This window comes from Triticum dicoccoides, chromosome 2A, assembly GCF_002162155.2.
Source record: "Triticum dicoccoides isolate Atlit2015 ecotype Zavitan chromosome 2A, WEW_v2.0, whole genome shotgun sequence".
Taxonomy (NCBI): domain Eukaryota; kingdom Viridiplantae; phylum Streptophyta; class Magnoliopsida; order Poales; family Poaceae; genus Triticum; species Triticum dicoccoides.
In genome coordinates, this window is record NC_041382.1 from 431199548 (window position 1) to 431222325 (window position 22778).

Sequence of the window (22778 nt, forward strand, 5' to 3'; positions counted from 1 at the left end):
TATGATCAAACGAAGTTTGAATTCAAATCTGGTCTAATTCAAATTTTAAAATTTCAAAAACATGTTTGGGTTGGATTACTGGATATAGGGAATCATAACGAAGATGTGGGCGTTGGTTTTGTTGGATTTGGACAAACGAGCGAAAAGTAGTGATTGTTTGAAGAACAGGGGCCAATCTGTAAATAAAATATTCACAAACGGGTCCCTCGCAGAAAACTAAAAATAAATAGAAAAGGACTAAATAGCGGACGTTCGTTACCGAACGCTAGTGAACGAAAACCGTTCGCTACAGATCTAGAAGGGTGAACGCTCGATATCTAACAAAACCAAAAGAATAAACCATACTAAACGAAAAACCGAACTATATATTAAAAAAACCGGTGGGTTTTTCTCGGTTTATACCGGTCGCGTGAGATGAACCGGTGGCGGCGACGGTGGTTTTTCTCCGGCGAGGCGGTTTTCGATGGCGGCGGAGCGGATCCGGCCGGCGGCGAACTCCGGCGCGGGCGTCAGGGCGAGGTGGCAGCGGCGGGCTTCGGCGGTGCAGGCGGCGTGCTTGCTACGGCAGGGTGCGGCACTCGCGAGCGGAGCGGCGACGCAAGCGACGGCGCAGGCGAGCAGCGGCGGCGGTGCCTGTAGCGCGGGGCTGCTGCGAGATGCGGGGCGGCGCGGCGAGATGCGGGAGGGGGCAGCGGCGCGAGCAGCGAGAGGGGTCGGGGTCCGGCTCCCTATAAAGGCCCGGGACGAGGCCTGCCTTGGGCAAGGGGTGCCCTGGCGGCGTGGCGGCGCCGGACTCCTGGAGGAGTCCCGGTCACACACAAGAGGAAGACGGTGGCGGCGAGATGGGCTGGGTCGTGGCCTGGCCAGTTGGCTGGGCCGGCCCAGTTCGGCGGACTGAGATTTTAAAAAAACATTTTCTAGACAATTAAAATAATAAAAACGAAATAACTAAAATATTATATAGGCATATAATATATCAAAATTTTCAGAAAAAGATTTTCTACAACGTGAACATTTTTATAACTTCAAATAAAATCCGCACATATTCAGATAAATCAAAGGGTGCTACTGGTCTATTAAAAATCCAACAAAAATCATTTTAAAAATACCAAAATGATTTCAAATTAATTTTTCTCCAATTTTCTGTTGTAGGGAATCATGTTACCCTAATTTCCATATATTTTATTTTTGGAGAAAAATAATTTGAATAAAACTCAAATAACTCCAAATTGAAAATAAATTCAAAGGAACTTTGAATTTAATTCTTTTAACTCCCAACTCATATTTCATATATTTTGAAGAAGTCATTTTATCTTCTCTCATGAAAATCATTGAGTTGCTTGAAGTTCCAGAATCGGAAATATTTTCAGATGAATTCAAATATTTTCAACACCTCTTGTCATTTAAATAAATGGAGGAAGTCATGGCATCTTCTCTCCGGTGTTTTGTGTTTGAAAAGAATTTGAATTCATGGAGATCATAAAACAAAAATGAAAGTTTGGTAAAGTCCTTTTATTCCCTCTCATTTAACTTTCAAAAAGTTTCGAGTTCACTCACTTTCAGACAATCAATCAAATCTATCTATTTATTCTAACATTCCAAAATTTAGAATTTTGGGATGTTACAAACCTACCACCCTTAAAATGAATCTCGTCCTCGAGATTCAGAGAGGCTAGAAAGAAATAGGTTAGGTTCGGGGTCTTCTCAAAATCCATCGATCGTCTCCGGGGTCTCGGGTGCTACCACCTTAAGAAACATTGTTATGGTCCCATCAATACTCATATACTCCATCCTTATTCTTGACAGGGCCGGTCTTCTCAGATCTTTAGTATAATTCCTTTCTCTGGGCTCTTCCGGTAACGGCATAACCGTTTCCTCAATTCTTTTGTCCTTTCATCTTGGTAAGATTATTCCGGGACTGGGTCTTCTTAGCTGACGGGTCTGGTGCCAAAACTAAACAACTATCGATATCTCATGGTGGTCAACAATTTTGGGTTTCTCCTGCAGGAAATGGGTCTAGGTTGATCCTCACCGTATAACCTACGGTTGGCAAGGGCCGCCTTGTACAAGGGAAAAATACTTATACCATTCTAAGGTTCAAACAAGGTTTAATATCGTCGTCTCTCTACTATAGGTAAAGTCACTCAGATTTACCATCCCATATAGCAAGGCGAATAATATGAGTAAGTCGGTATGTTGATCAATCCATCCCGCACCCAAATCATTACCATGTATATAGTTTAGCGAATCTCGCATACTAACACTTGGTCATCCTCACAAGCATTGCAGAATTTCTCTTGTTGACGAACCAAGTTCGGAGTAATCCATAGATTCTGCAAGCCAAACGATCATCTATCGTTCCTTCACAACTCTCAGGTTTTGCGTAACTCCTATAAGATCGTCTGTCGATAAAATCGTAACTTCTTTCAGGTTTTTTCCTTTAGCAAGAATGTCCTTGCTTCTTGGGAGGTCCTGGGGCCTATGGGTTATGGCCCATCTCATCACTTGTAGTGCTTGAACTTATCATCGGGCAATTGATCATTATTCTACTTCCAACTTCCTAGTATTCTTAAATCCATCCAATTGTACTGTCTTCCTTCCTTCTATTGGCACCAAACCAAGACGTGAGTACTCAGACTCATCATGGAGTTTCCATTGATCCATATTTCCGACATCATACCTCCTTTATATCCAATAGTAATTTATTTCTTCATCCTCGTGGGATATCCCACATACCGAGATAAAATCTATACTTATGAAGTCCATATTCCACTTCGTGGAACATCATTATCCTTTCCGGGATCAAGCATCCTTACAGGGAATATTAGCCATCTCTGCATGGCACTTCTTCAACTGGGAAACATGAAACACATCTTGAACTCCTAACAGTCCTTCGGGTGACTCCAACTTGTTGGCCACTTCTCCCATATGCTCCAAAACTCGGTATGGTTCTACAAATCTTGGGGCTAACTATCCCTTAACTCCAAATTGTTTAACTCCTCACAGTGGGGACACACGAAGACATGCTCTATCTCCAATTTCATAGACTACATCCTTGAGTTTTTGAGTCTGCATATCTCCTCTGCCTGGACCGAGCTACCTTCAGTCTATCTCGAATCAACTTAGCATTCTCTTCTGACTCCTTGATCACATTTGGTCCAAACAACTGACAGTCTCCAACTTCATCCCACATACTCTTGGGGCATCACACATATCGAGACAAAACTTGTATGCATTTTGTCTGAAATCCAATCAGTGGAGTATCCTTATCTTTTCCAGGGGTCAACGGTTCTTACAGGGTACTACCACCCTTAAAATGCACAAATCTTCCATAGACCATATTTCTCATATCCTCAGAATGGTCAAAATTCTTCTTCATAGAGTAACAACTCATAAAATCCATATCAGTACCAACGATGCTAACTTTATTCATTCTCATGTGATTACAATCTCTCGCTTTTCCATTACATGTCTCAACTCAACACCTCAAGAAAATGTTCTCACTTCTACTACTCCATTTCTTTTGTTGCAAAATGAACTATCTAGCACAAGTTTCCTTCTCCTTGGGGCATTTTCTGGCAAAGTGCCCTGGTCCATTACAACTAAAACATATTACTTCTGACAAGTATCGAGGTTTCCTTTTTGGGCAACTATTGAGGTAGTGCCCTGACTCCTTGCACCTATAATAGGTGATACGACTCAGGTCCTTCCTGGAATCCAATCTGCTTCTCTTCCTAGACCTTTCCTATGGCAATCATGGCTTCTATTTCGTGTGGGTCATATTCTACTTCCTCTGTCGGGAATTCTACTAGATACCCATTCATGCAATTCTGGGAGATGTGTCCTTCTTCCCCACATGAATAGCATGACTTGGTGCAGGGTTTAATTGGTTCTTCTTTGGCGTGTCCTCCATCTCTTCCTTCATCACAACTTCTTCTAAAATTTCTATGAGGGCTCCTTTCATTACTTCTTTCTTCTGCTGGATGGTTCGTTGTACCATGGGGTAAATGTGACACTGAGCAGGATAGTGGGTAGTCCCTTCACACAAGAAACAAGTAATCTGCCTAATTGGGCATTCTTCAACTGGGTGACTTCCTTCACAATTAGGAAATTCATCCTTGTGTTCTTTATGGGTGTGCCCTATTTCTCCACAAATCTTGCATGCACAAGGTTTCTTCATATCCTTTCCATAAGGCTTCAACTTCTGGGACACAAGCCGAGACTTTGGCAGAGTCAACTTAAATTCTTTCCAAGTGGTTACTCCTTGCCATCCATTGATGGTTTGGTACATCCTCCACCAAGTAGCAGCACCTCTTTCAAAGCACTGAAGAGCATGCTGGGTCATATCATTTCCAACTATAGGGTTATTCTCCATGTTCTGAATCCATCGGTCTGTCTCCAATTGACTCATCGGTCCAGAAAATACAAGCTCATCTCCATTCATCCTCTATTGCGTCCAAGGGTTTTGGGGTGAGATAAGAGAGATAGAAAGGGATACACACAATACAAACAATGGTTTTGAAAAGACAGATTTCATTGTGGTTGTCGGGAAAAACATCAAACACATGACAGCTCACAAAAGTCGCATCTAACGTAGGTGTATAAAAGAGGTTTGGTCTTCTAAAGGTCAATAAATCTTCAACTCTCCAAACTCTTCAAACCTTGTTCATGCCTCCAATGGCTTCTTCCGATCATGCTTGTCTTTCTCAAGTTCTATTGCTAGATCAACTCAGTTGACGCGAGGTCTCTTGAGACGTCCTTTAGTATTTCTGGAGCTGCATTCCTAACTTCTAGGTTTCAACATCCTTGGCATGAGCCATGGTCCTACTGTCCTTCAGTTCCTGACAATCTCCGGTATCTCGAGGTTGTAGCTCCTCCAGCTTAGCTACTTTCAGCTTCTGGTTCCTGAGTTTTTCACGAAATGCTTCCTTGTCTAATACGGCTTCCTGGAGCTCCATCTTAAACTTCTTGATGTACTACTCCAGATTCTGGCGATACACCAGCTAAGGTTAAAACTTCATCTTTCTAATAGGTGCTCCATCAGCCTTCTTCCATCAAATCCATTCTGAAGAAATGCATCCTTAACTCAGCACGGTGACAATAGCATCAGCGGGCGATGACATCACGGATAACCGTGCTTCTGCTCTTGTCATTCCTATGAGCTATCATTCCATAGTTGATATCTCCTGCCTTAGGGTTTTCTTTGACAAAACTTCGAGTTCTCATGCTCCTTGTTTCAGTCTTTCTCCGATACACCTTGATCTCGGGCATTGACAACTTCCTTAATCTGTCAAGTTCCATAGGGGTAGCCTTCCTAGGTCATACAAATCTGGAAATTCTTCAGAGCCTTCAAATTCTCCTTGTCTTCGGTCCTCAACCGTTGTAGTTTCCATTTTTCAGATGCACGGAAAATACTCTTCATTCCGAAGTGGCTTTAGTTGTCCGATATCTTGTACTTCTTGGAGTGGTCTCATCAGTCGAATCTTCAAGTGATCCAAAGGGAAAAGGGATATGGTCCCACTAAAGGGAATTTTTGAATAAGCTCAGAATAGAAGAGAGGTAAAAGATCATTTTTGAAAGGGAAAGTTCTAGAGAAAAATCTTTGCTATGGGCTTGCCAGTTTCTAGGGTCACGTCCTACAGTCAACATGTGCTCTGATACCATCTTGTAGCGACTCGACCCGAATGGATCAAGTCTCTGTGCTTAAGTGTCATCCCTGGATCGGTATGCTAACACACACGGTACTTGAGGATTTATAACAAAGGTAAATCACATGTAAAAAGTAATGTAAATACTATTACCTCAATCCAAAATAGCGGAAGTAACAAGGTTGTGGATTCCCATCAACACCAACGGCAAAGTTGAGTGTAGAAATCATAACCCTAACGTATCACTTACTCGTCGTAAGAAATCCTGCAACATGAGACGTTGCAGACACAAAGGGTCAGTATATTGAATGTACTAGCAAATTCACACCATAGAGAATGATGAACAATAGCTATCACTACATGCATATATGGCTGGTGGAAAAGCTCTATGGTTATATGTTTTTGTGAAAAGCCATTTTTTCCCAACTACAAAGGAATAAATTTTATTTAACTATCATGGTGGTTGTTAATCATTGAGAATGGTTGACAGCATTCTCAATCCCAATTAAGTAAAATCATTAAAACCCAACAATATTCATTTAAAGTAACATGATGAGATCAACAGGATAATCCAAGAACTAGAAACTCAAGATGTCCATAACCGGGGACACGACTAATCATGATTAGTTTATACACTCTGCAGAGGTTTGCGCACTTTTCCCCACAAGACTCGATCTCCTCCGTTGGATTTCTCGCACTACATGGTGTTTGAGAAACGGATGAGCGAGACATAGTCTTTCAGAAGCGTTTGTACCTTATGATGGGTAGACCGTACCACCTACAACCCCTACATCTGCTAGTCTACCACTGTAAGAGTTCACACGACTTAATCAACTATGCTAGAGCCCATAATAGGTTGTGGCTGCACACGGTAGTTTCTAGTATGAATAGTCTCATGATCCCTTTGAGCCTGGATGGCGAACCATAGGATGATCACACGGTAACCCCGGGATCTCCTAGGACAATACTGGTATATCCCCAGGTGTCCGGGCAAGTCCGCTGGTATATCCCCAGGGTGCCCCAACCAATCCACCCAGATGTGTATTAAAGTAGCCACCTTAAGTTAAACCTTAGTTAACAATAATCTCTCACATCTGTCATGAAATACTCTCAAAACCCAATCCACGTCTACGAGCGTAGCATGGCATTGTAAGCATAATGTAATAGTAACTCCCAAGGTTTGAATGCAAGGCAATAGGTTCCTACTTCATCAACTACTTCCCAATACCCACATGTTATCAATCCTACTCATGCAATGTTTGAGGGTGAAACTAATGCATAAAAACTGGGTATGAAAGGGGATATGATCAAAGTGTGAACTTGCCTGCAATGTTGATGAAGATGATTCGCACTCAAAACTCTTGATAGTTCTACTCGTCACACTCCGGTCAATCTATCGTAAGCAACCAATAGTAACCACACATAAGCAATCACTCAGAAGACCAGAAAGATCGAAGCAGACAATTCAGAAAACATCAAAACCAAGAAAATAGCTCTTGCAACATAAAACAATTTCTAACAGTACTAAAATTATGTGAATTTGGCCTTATCAGAATGTTTAGGTCAAGAGCTTCGATTTGCAAAAAGAATCAACTCAAACGGAGCTACGAAACTCAAGTTATGATCAAACGAAGTTTGAATTCAAATCTGGTCTAATTCAAATTTTAGAATTTCAAACACATGTTTGGGTTCTATTACTGGATAGAGGGAATCATAACGAAGATGTGGGTGTTGGTTTCGTTGGATTTGGACAAACGAGCGAAAAGTAGTGATCGTTTGAAGAACAGGGGCCAATCTATAAATAAAATATTCACAAACGGGTCCCTGGCAGAAAACTAAAAATAAATAGAAAAGGACTAAATAGTGGACGTTCGTTACCGAACGCTAATGAACGAAAACCGTTCGCTACAGATCTAGACGGGTGAACGCTCGCTATCTAACAAAACCAAAAAAATAAACCGTACTGAAAGAAAAACCGAACTATATATATAAAAAAATAGTTGGTTTTTCTCGGTTTATACCGGTCGCGTGAGATGAACCGGTGGCGGCGACGGTGGTTTTTCTCCGGCGAGGCGGTTTTCGACGGTGGCGGAGTGGATCCGGCCGGCGGCGAACTCCGGCACGGGCGTCGGGGCGAGGTGGCAGCGGCGGGCTTCGTCGGCGCAGGCGGCGTGCTTGCTACGGCAGGGTGCGGCACTCGCGAGCGGGGTGGCGACGCAAGCGATGGTGCAGGCAAGCAGCGGCGGCGGCGCCTGCAGCGCGGGGCGGCGGCGAGATGCGGGGCGGCACGGCGAGATGCAAGAGGGGGCAGCGGCGCGAGCTGCGAGAGGGGTCGGGGTCCGGCTCCCTATAAAGGCCTGGGGCGAGGCCTGCCTTGGGCAAGGGGTGCCCCGGCGGCGTGGCGGCGCCGGACTCCGGGAGGAGTCCCGGTCGCAGACGGGAGGAAGACGGTGGCGGCGAGGTGGGCTGGGCCGTGGCCTGGCCGGTTGGCTGGGCCGGCCCAATTCGGCGGAGTGAGATTTAAAAAAAAACATTTTCCAAACAATTAAAATAATAAAAATGAAATAACTAAAATATTATACAGGCATATAATATATCAAAAATTTTAGAAAAAGATTTTCTACGACGTGAACATTTGTATAACTTCAAATAAAATCCACACAAATTTAGATAAATCAAAGAGTGCTACTGGTCTATTAAAAATCCAACAAAAATCATTTTAAAAATACCAAAATGATTTCAAATTAATTTTTCTCCAATTTTCTGTTGTAGGGAATCATGTTACCCTAATTTCCATATATTTTATTTTTGTAGAAAAATAATTTGAATAAAACTCAAATAACTCCAAATTGAAAATAAATTCAAAAGAACTTTGAATTTAATTCTTTTAACTCCCAACTCATATTTCATATATTTTGAAGAAGTCATTTTATCTTCTCTCATGAAAATCATTGAGTTGCTTGAAGTTCCAGAATCGGAAATATTTTCAAATGAATTCAAATATTTTCAACACCCCTTGTCATTTAAATAAATGGAAGAAGTGATGTCATCTTCTCTCCGGGGTTTTGTGTTTGAAAAGAATTTGAATTCATGGAGATCATAAAAGCAAAATGAAAGTTTGGGAAAGTCCTTTTATTCCCTCTATTTAACTTTCAAAAAGTTTCGAGTTCACTCACTTTCAGACAATCAATCAAATCTATCTATTTATTATAACATTCCAAAATTTAGAATTTTGGGATGTTACATAACTCTTTTGAGGTGGCGCACACGAGTCCACATATTGACCATATAAATACACGACTATGGATCCGCTCCTGTCTCCCTACGAGAAGGCCATCCATAGCACTCAAGCTTATCTTGCGAGTTTTAGAGTATCCACTTTCACTTGTCTATGAACTGTATAGGCAACCAAGTAGTCCTTTACCGCGGACGCGGCTATTCGAATAGATGATGTTAACCCTGCAGGGGTGTACTTCTTCACACACGCTCTCACCACATACCATCATTTACACGACATGTACTCGGCAACCTTCAAGCGGAAGCCCAACGAGGGTGTCGGCCACGGCCTACCTAAACACTCAAGTCTCTAGTCCAGGTTTATCGCCTATCCAGCTTCCATCCACAGGGAGTCCGACCGAGGTTTCCACATACGGCCCCGAACGATGTGTACAGGGTTTCGAGACACCAAACGGGTGCCCGGCATGCCTGGCCATGGTGTATCTACCGCATCATAGCCCACCCCTAGGGTCAGCCCTACGCATGGCCGCCAACACATAATCTATAAACACCAGAAACTAGTTGCAACTCCTGGACAGAGGACTAGGGTGGTTAAGAAGCCGAGAGGGTGAATTAAAGATCCCAATGCATGGTAGTAACTGGTTCTTAAATCACATATACAGATCTCGGTGCTTAAGGACGGTTCCAATGAAACAACGCACCATGTACTCCTACATGGCCTCTCATTGATACCTTTACCAAATCGTGTTCAACACACTTCGCTCACACACAGTAGGACATGTTCACAACTTTCCAATTCATCCCCGATGAATCAGACCTGACACAACTCTAAGCAATAGCAGGCATGACAAACAAGCATGAATGAGTAGGCACATCAGGGCTCAAACAACTCCTACTCATGCTAGTGGGTTTCATCTATTTTCTGTGGCAATGACAGGTCATGCAGAGGATAAGGGGTTCAACTACCACAGCAAGTAACAGATGAATCGTTGTTGTCCTAATGCAGTAAAAGAAAGCTAGAGCGAGAGAGTGAGATTGTATCGGAATGAACAAGGGGGTTTTGCTTGCCTGGCACTTCTGAAGATAATATAGTTCTTCATCGGTGTCATCGATCACGTCGTCGGAAACTTCATCGACTAAGAGGGGACGGTTACCGGCAAACAGAGAAGGACACAATCAATGCAATGCAACAATATGATGCATGAATGTGACATGGCAATATGCTGTTGATTGGCCTAATGTAACTAGCAACAAGTTAAATGGAGTTGGTTTGAACACTAGGTTCAAATTCAAACTCCATATAAGTTGCTCTAACATGCATGAAAGTGCCATAAACAGATTCTTTGGATTTTTTGATCATTTTTCATATGTAAATTATTTCATTCGGAGTTACGATTGAATTTCTATGATTTTTAGAAGTTTAAACTGTTTTCTGGAATTTCCTGGATTATAAAAATGCCAGAAAACATTTACTGCATCAGCATGACGACAACACTGCGTCAGCAGGCCAACTGGGTTGACCCAGGTCAAACCTGACGTGCGGGGTCCACACGTCAGGGACACAGGGACTAATCCCGGTCAAACCTAGCGCTGATTGGGGTTGGACCAGTGGTTGGGCCCACTGTCAGTGCCTATCAGGGGGTGCTTAGCTGGCGGCGGTTAGCACTAATGATGTCCACGTTGTTACGCCGGAGTTTGGCCGGCGACAACCATCGAACGCGGCGGAGGCGCGCCGGAATTGCGCTACGATTGTCGGTTGAGCAAGCGGCTTGGTCCTACGGCGACCTGGAAGGGTGCCGCATCCAGTGGTGCAGGCGGTTGGGTGCGGGGAGGCCGAAAACGACGGCGAGGAGCTCGGCCGCGGCGGCCGGAGCTCGGGTGCGCGCGGGGTTAGCGTTGCGGGGTGCAAGCGGGCAAGGGGAGGCGCTAGCGAGGCTCAGCGCGGGGCAGCAAGCTTGGTGGACACGCGTCTGGGACCAAATGGTCACCGGAGTGTTGCCGCCGACGAGCTTGGGCGGCGGCGCGGTTCGGTCAACAAGGGGGCGACGGCTGCGGGGCGTAAAGGAGCTCGAGAAGAGGGGGAACAGACACAGAATCTCACAGCGGAGGCAACGGGATGGTCAGCAGGCTCGGGGACGAGTCGAAGACGACGGACAGGCACCGGCGATCTCGGCGGCCGAGAGGTTGAAGACGACGGAATTGATGGCGAAGCAGAGCTCCCGGCGATGTGTGGCTCAACGATGAGGATGAAGGCGACGAGGCGAATTCCTGGGGCACGTCGGGGAGGCGAGAGGGAGGCGATGGCTGCGGCTATGGCGAACGGCGGTGACGGGCTCCGTTCAGAAGTGAGTAGAGAAGGGGGAGGGGGTCCAAAGCGAGAGGGGAGAGATGCAGGGGCCGAAGGAGCTGCGTGGCGATGCGAGGAAAGGTCCAGGGCAACGGGAGGATAGACAGGCAAGGTGGAGGTGGCGCGCGGTGGCCGCTCGCGTGCATCGTGCCCAGCTTCTCCTCTGCCTACTGGCAAGAGGTAGAAGACGGGGCTGCCCCTGGTCGGCTTGGCCGCCAGGTGGGCTGGCCAGCTCGGCTGTAATAGTGCCAGGCCAGGTAAGCTAGGTGGGTTTCTCTCTCTCTGCTCCATTTCTATTTTAGTTTCTGTTTTCTATTAATCTTTAGTCTTTAGGGCTTTATTAAAAATACTTAAATAGATCCAAAAATCATGAAACTGCTCAATGCCCCTGTTTGGAATATAACCAACAACAAACATTTTAGTTTATGATTATTTGAGCATTTAAAATATTTAATAGCATTTATATGCCCAAATGCAAATATTATATGATTTAATTCAGAGCCCAAATATGTCATGGAAAAATGTGCAACACCTCTGGTTATTGCTTCTAGCATTTTCCAGAAATGATGAAAAATTTTGAAAGCCATTTGGATTCACTAAGAATATTTTAGTTGAACCTAGTGAATTCCTTTGATGCTAGGGTTTAAACAATCCCTATTTCAAGTTCATTTGAAACTTAAACATGATGCACATATGAAGCTAGCCTAGTGCAATGCTAGAAGCTAGGGACGTGACAACTCACCCCCACTATACAAGAATCTCATCCCAAGATTCAGGACGTGAGGTGAGAAGACAAAGGGGATGCAAGGCTTAACACAATCTTCATGATCCAACTGCCTTCCCGGAGTTGTTGATTCATTGACTCCAATTGACCTTGATGTCTTTGCTCCAAGAACTCCAACCCACATGACAACGAGAGGAAAGGAAAAACTCTAGAAGGATTGATCTTCTCGAAGATCAAACAACCGATGATCAACTCATGGAATGAGACATTGAAACATCTCTCGAGCTGAGACATGAAACATACATCCATGGGGATGGAGTGTAACAGACGGCGAAGGTTCACTAGGTAGACAACAATTTCACGCTGAAGAAGGTGGTGAACGGTTGTCAACGTAGCGAGGAGTTGAGTTGCCATGATACCATAATGTGACATCTTAGAAGAAGGTGACTCGCAGAGATATTCCCTTAAGTGGAAAAATAATTCTTTGATTCAGAGATCATTGAAACTCTTCATACCAGCCTAGGGAAAATCACAACAATCGTTTGGCGGAATACGAAGGGATGGCATACCCGGACTAGGATGGATGATGTGGACTACCTTGTTGAAGACAACGCAAGGGATGATTTTTGCTTATCACCGGAAATGTATGGGACCCATGGTAAGTCCACTTTTGAAGATGATCCTTGACAGCAACTACTGAGAAGGACAACCCATAGGAAATTGGCACAATGGGGTGCAAACTGGGAACAAAATGCAACCATCATATCTACCTGAGATTCAGATCTGGTTGGAAACACGATATTTCAGACAGCATGTATGGAAAGAAAGTTTGCAACACAAACCGACGAGACGGAGTTGTGAGATTCTCGGGAAATGAACTACGATAGCAAGCTCCAAAACATGAGCTGGTTCTGCTACATACGTGTGAACACACTGTCCAAGACAAGCATGATCACTCAGTAGTCTTATAGTAAAACACTGTCGAAGTTCTGGTGAGGAACCATCATCGAGGATATTGAAGTCCTTACATAAGTCCGGATTAGCTCTTAGGAGGGAACTTCTTCTCCTTGAACAAATCAATCAGTGGCTTGGTGTGCTACGGAATTCATATGGAACGAAGATGATCAGTCTAACAGACCACAGAATACTTTGCACATGCATGGCTGACTTGGGATGATTCCAAAGGAAACAAAACAAACCTTTCTCAAATTCACGGCGGCAACTTACATCAAATGCACGTGAATCGAGGAAGTCACTTCTTTCATCCAACATATACTTCATGAACGGGGCATGAAGAAAATGCTTACACAAGTTTCCAACATTAGCTGGATGTTCAACACAATCATGGAGGAGACAAAATGCTGCTGATGGGCTCAAAAGCGACTCGTCGGAATTTCCATATCACTGGACTTCCACCATCATGTGAACACGGTGATAGCATTGGTCAGACCAAAAGATGTAATGGTGTATGCTCGAGGGATCAACCACGAGTAAGACAACATTACAAACATCATTGGTTCTGATTTGACTTGACGATAGCCCATACTCAAGTCAAAGTTTTCACAAGGCAATAGATCCAACAACTGATCACGAGGACCAGCCAATGGAGATATCATCTTTCTTCAACACACACACAGAAGCTATCCCTTAAAGATGTACTAAGTTAAGCAAAGCTTCTACCTTCCAACTCTCCAAGTTGTTGTCTAGCTCAACCAACTAGCTCAGGGATATCCAACACAGATTCTTGGAGAAGGGGTGATTTATAAGAAACCAACTTGATCACGAACTCAACATAGCGGTCAGGTGACAACCAGGTAATACTTCCGAGAAGATCTTCGGAAAATCACGAACCACCAATATGTTACTAAGCTCGAGAACAACCTTGCTTTTCAGGGCAAGACGATGAGACCAAGAGAGTGATGGATTGCCACAATCCTATCTCATTGATCGAAGAGTGCACCGAAAATAAGGACTAGGTAGCACGATCCATCTTAGGATGATGATTCAATAACCAACACGCTAAGAATAAAATTATTGTCCATTAGCTACCAAGCAACGGGGTTGCTACTAGTATTGATTTCACACATCATGGTTCACTTGCCGGCATTCCGGCTGCGACAACACGGGACCGAGGAATGAAAAATGATGGCAAGAAGTATCACTGCGTCAAGAATTCATAAGAGGTGGTGCAATTCTCATGACAATCCTGACATAAGGAGGCAACACTCCAAGGTAGAAGAGAACAAAAGCTGGATTGGCATTTTGATCTGCGGAATACAACTGCTTTGACCCAATCCTAGATATGGATGAGGTACTGGAGTTTGTTTCTCCTAGTCATTCCGGAATAGAATGGCTTGACAAACCACATGAATAATAGGCATCGACAGCGAATGCACGCATACTCTTGAGTATCAAATGATAGACGGGGGTCAGAATACAACTAAAGAGAACAACTCAAGGAACATATAACTTTCTGAGTTGTGGATTCATGGGTTAGTATGTCAAACGAGTTCAACAAATTTCTTCCGGATAACCCATGCAGTATGTCACAATATGAATGGAGTACTCCTCAAGAGTACTCTGATTGTGATCCTTTGGTTCAAATAACTTCTGCCTTAATGGTTCATGGTAGTTGGAAGAAGGAAATTCCATGGACCTCGAGGACTGTCGCAAGGTTTCTAATATCCTAAAGGAACAAGCAACACTATCTACACGAATTAAGTAGAGTGAATCTTGGATTCAAGAACCCAGGAAATAATACCTACTAACTACTAACATCACGAGATGCTTTTGAGAATGGTGGCTAGAATCATCACACCGGGAACACAAAAAATGGCTAGACTACTAGGTGACTCCCTAAAACACCTAGGGTCATAATAATAGCTCCAACATATATGTCGATGCAGTAGAGTACCTCAATAGACCGTTAGTGTCCTTAATCTGGCCCAAAAGGACATCGGAAACGAAAAGAAGGGATTTGCAAATGCATCAGACTAGTTAGAGACCTGGGATGACTCGGACAGCATGACGGCTGTAAATGCTCAAAAAGATTTGAAACATGCTGCAAAATAGTGGCATGACCACTCAGAAGCACAATATCAAGGTTCCGAGACCAACTATGAACACACGGAAGTAGTAGAAACTGAACTAGGGCTTAAATCCATCAATCCTATAAGTCTCTATCATAGTAACTCGTCATCCTGATAGATAGATGAGAAGGCCTAGTTCTTAAACCCCGTAGAGAGGAAGAGGATGACTTAGATCAGAAGGGCATAAGGTAAAGGAGTAAAAAGAGCCTTACGTTCCCTTCCACAATCAATTCCCTTATATAACTAAAGCATTTCTAGACTCAACTTCGACCAGTTTGGCTTGGTAATCCTACAGGCACTCAGGCTCTGATACCAAAGCTGTTAGGACCCCGATTCCAAGTCACACCGATCTAGCCTGTAACACCTCATATCACTTTGCGGCCTCAAGCACGGTATTCCCATGGGTGTCGCCTTACCATGGCCCGGGACCGTTTGCGCCTTTTGGCTCACGTATATGATAATGTCGCTAGCATCCATATGACAGAGAACCCAGGCCGACATGACTAGTCATGAACCCAAAGTGGCACTAACTTACGGGGACAGGCATACATGAATCAACGTCGAGCATGTCAGTCAGCAGTGTGCGAATCCGGGCTGTAGCACTGGGCTAACAGGACTCCAGGAACCCGGGCTGTAGCAGGCTAGGCATGACTCCGGATGTCACCGCGTGACATTTCCCTGAAGGGACAGACATAGGAACGAAGTGAATCACATGCCGGCCAGTCAAGTGTTTCGGAGCAGTAGTGCTGGGCTAGCAGGACTTCGGTGAACCGGGCTGTAGCGGACTACTATGGCTCATGGAAGCACAAGACTACATTTCCCCATAAGAGAGAATACCAAGGATAAACAGCTAGGTTGTCGGATCCCACACATACCAAGCATTTCAATCATACACACAATATGCTCGATATGTGTAAATACAACATGGCATCACAACATAACTCTACGACTCAAGTATTTATTCATTAGGCTCCGAGGAGCGAGATATATCAAACATGGGTCTCATGACCCAACATTCAGAGCATACAAGTCAAAGCACATGCGGAAGCTTAACATGTCTGGGTACAGACATCTACAAATGAAAAAGGCTGAGAAGCCTGACTATCTCCCAGATCCTGCCGAGGGCACAAGATCATAGCTGAGGTAACAAGCTAAGCGTCGAAGTCCACACGGAACTACTAGCGAGACTGACGTCTCTCTGCAAAACATAAAATAGGCAAACGTGAGTACAAATGTACCCAGCAAGACTTACATCAGAACTAACTACATATGCATCGGTATCAACAAAAGGGGGGGTGGTGGAGTTTAACTGCAGCAAGCCAGCTTTGACTCGGTGGCTATCGTAAAATACGACTGCAAGTAACTCTTTTGAGGTGGCGCACACGAGTCCACATATTCACCATATCAATACACCACTATGGATCCGCTCCTGTCTCCCTATGAGAAGGCCATCCATAGCACTCACGCTTATCTTGCGAGTTTTAGAGTATCCACTTTCACTTGTCTATTAACTGTATAGGCAACCAAGTAGTCCTTTATTGCGGACGCAGCTATTCGAATAGATGATGTTAACCCTGCAGGGGTGTACTTCTTCATACACGCTCTCACCACTTACCGTCGTTTACACGACATGTACTCGGCAACCTTCAAGCGGAAGCCCAACGAGGGTGTCGGCCATGGCCTACCTAAACACTCAAGTCTCTAGTCCAGGTTTATCACCTATCTAGGTTCCATCCACAGGGATTCCGGCTGAGGTTTCCACATACGGCCCCGAACGATGTGTACAGGGTTCCGAGACACCAAACGGGCGCCCGGCATGCCCGGCCATGGTGTATCTACAGCATCATAGCCCACCCCTAGGGTCAACGCTACGCACAGCCGCCAACACATAACCTATAAACACCAGAAACTAGTTGCAACTCCTGGACAGAGGACTAGGGTGGTTAAGAAGCCAAGAGGGTCAATTAAGGATCCCAATGCATGGTAGTAACTGGTTCTTAAATCACATATATAGATCTCGGTGCTTAAGGATGGTTCCAATGAAACAACCCACCATGTACTCTTACATGGCCTCTCATCGATACCTTTACCAAATCGTGTTCAACACACTTAGCTCACACACAGTAAGACATGTTCACAACTTTCCAATTCATCCCCGATGAATCAGACCTGACACAACTCTAAGCAATAGCAGGCATGACAGACAAGCATGAATGAGTAGGCACATCAGGGCTCAAACAACTCCTACTCACACTACTAGAAAAAGGGCTATAGATGGGATTGACACTAATGGCGCACCAGACAAGCGGTGCGCCATTAGTGATACGCCATTAGAGTTGAAACTACTAATGGCGCACCTGGCCCAGGGTGCGCCATTAGTATCAAAAAAAAATTTAACTAGTGCGCCTGTCCAAACATACTAATGGCGCATCCAGACACAGTACGCCATTACTAGTTGTAACTAGTAATGGCGCACCTGCCGGAAAGTGCGCCACTAATGTTGTTTTTTTATTATATTTTTTTATTCCCTCTTTTGCAAAACTACTAATGGCGCACTGTTCCACCGTGCGCCATTACTAGTTTAAACTAGTAATGGCGCACTGTGGGACAGTGCGCCATTAGTATGTTTTTTTGCAAAACTACTAATGGCGCACCACCAGAAGGTGCGCCATTAGTAACCTGGATTACTAATGGCGCATTTAGAGTTGGTGCGCCATTAGTAAGTGGGCAGCAACAAGATATTTTGGACAGCCTCTCCTACCCACACTCACTTTCTCCCCACTTCATTCTCTCCACCTCCTCCTTGTCTCGGGTGCCTCCTCTTTTTCACCTCATTTCCACCATAGGTTCATTCAATTTAAGTGGTTAAATTACCTTGTTTTGATAGGTAAGTAAGGGGGGAAGCTATATTTATGTTGTTCTCCCTACAACAATGTGCACATGCACTTTTTATGGCCTAGCTAGATCTATGTATGTTCGTGGTGTTGCATATGTTTGTGGTGTTGCATATGTGTTTGTGTTTGGAGGTGTACCGGTATTTGAAATGCGATAGTTGCCAATATTTTGCCGGAATGTTGATTCATTTCCGTTTCGGCGAGAATTTTGGCATTAAGCATTCTTTTTGGTCCTATTTTTAGGGAAAGTCATGCCAAATTTTTTCTTGGTTCTAAAATATCATTTTGCTCTACCCCGCAGGCGACCATGGTCCGCATGATGACCGAAGGCATCGTGAATAGGTTTTTGAGGTCCGCGAAGGCCGAGATGCTTCAAAAGAACAAGACGGAGATAAGATGTCCGTGTCGAAGATGCAAGCTGAAGAGCCTTATTGCGGACCCGGAATCCGGGCAGGTGCGGGACCACCTGCTCTTGCGTGGTTTCATGGATGGCTATCGGTGGCAAGGTGATGAAGATGACTACGAAGTCGTCCATGTGGGTCGGGCAACAAATGAGGAAGGACAGCAAGACAACCACCGCGGCTCGGGCGGGCGAGAAGACGAAGAATCCCCAGGAGATGATCACGACGGTGATGCTGTACACAGTCATCATGTAGAAGATGCAGGACATGATGATGAGGAAGATGCCGGAGCAGATGACGGGCATGATCATGAAGATGATGATGCCGGCGGAGCAGACAACGCTGGACCATCGATGGGCTGGGTGCAGGACCCTCATATTCAAGAGCTGCTTCTCAAGCAGACGGATAGCGCAAGAGCTGCCGCCCGAGAGAAAGCCAAGATGGATCAACTTGAGTTAGACGCGGTTACTCCATTGTATGAAGGATGCAGGCCCGAGGATACCCGCCTGAAAGTAACGCTCATGGCTCTGGAGATGAAGGTAAAACACAAAATGACCGACGCATGCTTCGACGAGAACATGTCATTCTGGCACGAACGTCTTCCCAAGGGGAACAAGTGCCCGACCAGTTTGGAGGAGGCGAAGAAAATCGTGTGTCCTCTGGATTTACCGCACGTGAAATACCATGTGTGCATGAACAATTGCATCATTTATCGGGACGAGCACGCAGAGTCTACCATATGTCCGGTGTGTGGCATCACTCGATACAAGAAGAGGAAGAAAGCTCCTCGAAAAGTGGTGTGGTACTTTCCGATCACTCCTCGTCTGCAGCGGTATTTCGCGGACCCTAAGGTAGCAAAGCTACTGCGTTGGCACGCGGATAGGGAGGAGAAGAAGCGAGAAGATGACGCAAATGATCCAGAGATAGATAAAAAGACAAGATGCTGAGTCACCCTAAGGATGCGAGCCAGTGGAAAGCGTTGAACTTCGAAGACCTAGAATTTGGGAATGATCCAAGGAACATCGTGCTGGGCGCGAGCACTGATGGAGTCAATCCATTTGGCAGCCAGAGAAGCACACATAGCACCTGGCCTGTGTTTGTGTGGATGTACAACCTTCCCCCCTGGTTGTGCATGAAGAGGAAGTACATTCACATGAGTATGCTAATTGAAGGACCGAAACAACCAGGGAACAACATCAATCTATATCTGGGGCTGCTGAAAGAGGAGCTTGACACGCTGTGGAAAACGCCAGCCAATACGTGGGACGCCGCAGAGAAAGAATATTTCCCTGTGAGAGCCGCGCTGCTCATGAGGGTGCACGACTATCTCGGTTATGGATATGTCGCGGGGCAGGTGGTCCACGGATTTTCTGGATGCGTTAGGTGCATGGATGAGACAATGTATCGCTAGCTAGATAGAGATCCCGGGTCTTCGAAAACCGTGTTCATGGGACATCGAAGGTGGCTTCGCGGCGATGACCCGTGGAGAAAACGCAAGGATCTATTCGATGGTGAAACCGAACCCCGAGGATGCCCGCGTACGAGGAGCGGCGAGGAAATAGACGAGTTGTTGAAAAATTGGAAAGACTGCCCACTGCCGGGAAAGAAGCAAAGGCGCCAGAGCCGGGAAAGAAGCGAAAGGCGCCAGAGCCGCTGCTAAAGGTATGGAAAACGAGGTCTGTTTTCTGGGACTTGCCGTACTGGAAGATCCACCGTGTGCCTCACAGCCTTGATGTCATGCATATCACGAAGAACGTGTGCGAGAGTCTGCTTGGTACCCTGCTCAACATGCCAGAGAGGACCAAAGATGGGCCGAAAGCAAGGGCAGACTTGAAATCAATGGGCATCAGGCAGGAGCTTCACGCTATATATGATGATGATGATGATGATGATGATGAGGCGAAGCAGGACACGGAAAGTCGTCGCAGAGGCAAAAAGGCCAAGAAGACCGGAAATGACTACCCTCCCGTGTGCTTCACTCTAAGTCAGGAGGAGATCGAGCAGTTTTTCACCTGCCTCATAGGAGTAAAACTTCCTTACGGTTACGCGGGGAAGATAAGCACATACCTAGACCCAGCGAAGCAGAAGTTCAGCGGGATGAAGTCTCACGACTGTCACGTGCTGATGACGCAGATACTTCCAGTTGCAATCCATGGGATCATGGACGCGCACGTCCGTGAAACCCTATTTGGCCTATGCAACTTTTTCGACGTCATCTCTCGGAAGTCTGTTGGCGTGAGGCAACTCAGAAGGCTAAAGGAAGAGATCGTGGTGATACTATGCGAGCTTGAGATGTACTTCCTGCCTGCATTCTTCGACGTTATGGTGCATCTGCTGGTCCATATCATGGACGATATCATCCAACTCGGGCCGACGTTCCTGCACAGCATGATGCCGTTCGAAAGGATGAATGGTGTCATCAAAGGATACGTTCGCAACATGTCACGTCCAGAGGGAAGCATAGCCAGGGGCTTTCTGGCCGAAGAGTGCATCTCCTACTACACGAATTATCTAGGCATCGAGAACCCCGTTGGTCTGCCCGTCAACAGGCACCTCGGCAGGCTCGCTGGATGGGGTCACCGTGAGGGTCGCCGCGAAATGCATGTCGACTTCGAGGGTCGACTCGCCGACTTTGAAAGAGCAAACCTAGTCGCGCTACAACACATAGACATGGTCGATCCTTGGGTGGTAGAGCACAAAACCTTTATTAAGAAGACGTACAATGACCGAGGCCAACAGAGGACGGACGGAGATATACTCAAAGAGCACAACTCATGTTTCACGTGTTGGTTCAAGCAGAAGCTTCTGTCGTACCCTTTACATGAGGATTCTTCCGCGGAAGAACAACTCATATTCGCCTTGTCACAGGGCGCCGAGCACAACCTGATAACCTATGAGGCGTACGATATCAACGGCTACACATTCTACACCGAGGCCAAGGACATGAAGAGTGATGGTTATCAGAACTCCGGGGTAACGATGGAATCCTACACCGGTAACGACAAGGACAGATACTACGGAAGGATCGAGGAGATCTGGGAGCTGAGCTACGCTGGAGAGAAGGTCCCGATGTTCCGTGTCAGATGGGCGAAGAGCGTCCTAAAAGAAGACCGGTATTTCACCACCATGATTATACCCGAAGCCAAATCCAAGACCGCGGGCGCAAACGTCACCGCAAAAAATGAGCCATGGGTACTGGCTTCCCAAGTGGACCAATGCTTCTTCATTACCGACCCGTCAAAGCACAGTCGTGTTGTCGTGAGGAGAGGCAAAAGGAAGATCATCGGAATGGATGGAGTAGCCAATGAGCAAGACTTCGACAAGTATGGCGACCCGAGGATCGAACATAACGACGATGATGAAGTAGCAGCATACACCACAAGAAGAAGCAGGACCACCCTACCTAAAGGACGTCTGTTCCACAGAAGAACTCCATTTGCGAAAAAGAAGGGCAAGAAGATTGTGAACAGATAGCTAGCTAAGATCGATTGTATTTAAATCGTAGCCTTCATTTCTCGATTGTATTTCATGGGCACTTTTTGAACTATGATGAATATTTTTAAATTTCATGGACACTCGATCTCGATCCCCCTCCATCTCGATCGCTATCCCACCTCGCCAGATCCGGTCCCCCTCGCCGCTGAGCACCCCCCTGGTCCACCGGCCGCCGCCGCCGACCCCCCGCACCCTCGATTCCCCTACTCAACCGCCGCCGCCAACCCCCCGCACCCCTCCCCTACTCAACCGCCGCCGCCGACCCCCCGCACCCCGCGCACCCTCCCCCGCTCCACCGGCATTACTGTTTGATAATATTTTAAAAAAATTATTACTGTCTTATAAAAAAAATATTACTGTTATGATTTAAACAAGTTTGAACATATTTAAACACAAATAAGTATCAAACAGCATTTTAAATGCATAAAAAAAATTGTGGAGCCTGGGAATCGAACCCAGGACCTCCTGGTGTGAGAACTGGCTGCTGACCAGTCGAGCTAGCAGAGGGGACTTGGTGTGGATCAGGTCAGGTGGAAGATAACCTGTTGGCTCGAGCAGAAATCAAAAAAATACTAATGGCGCACCACGGTGAGGTGCGCCATTAGTATGGATGTACTTATGGCGCACCGAGGGGTGGTGCGCCATTAGTATTGTGACATTGCTATAAGAAAAAAAAACTACTAATGGCGCACTACGGTGAAGTGCGCCATTAGTATGGATGTACTTATGGCGCACCGAGGGGTGGTGCGCCATTAGTATTGTGCCGCCCCCATCCATATTTCCACCCGCCCTCGATCCCCTTCCCCTCTCCTCTCCCGACGCCGCTGCCCCGCCGCCTCGACCCTGCCCCGCCGCCTCGACGCCGCCCCGACGCCGCCTCGACCCCGCCGCGACGTCTCCAACCACCGCCGCCTGAGGCCCCGACGTCGGCGCCGCTCTCCCC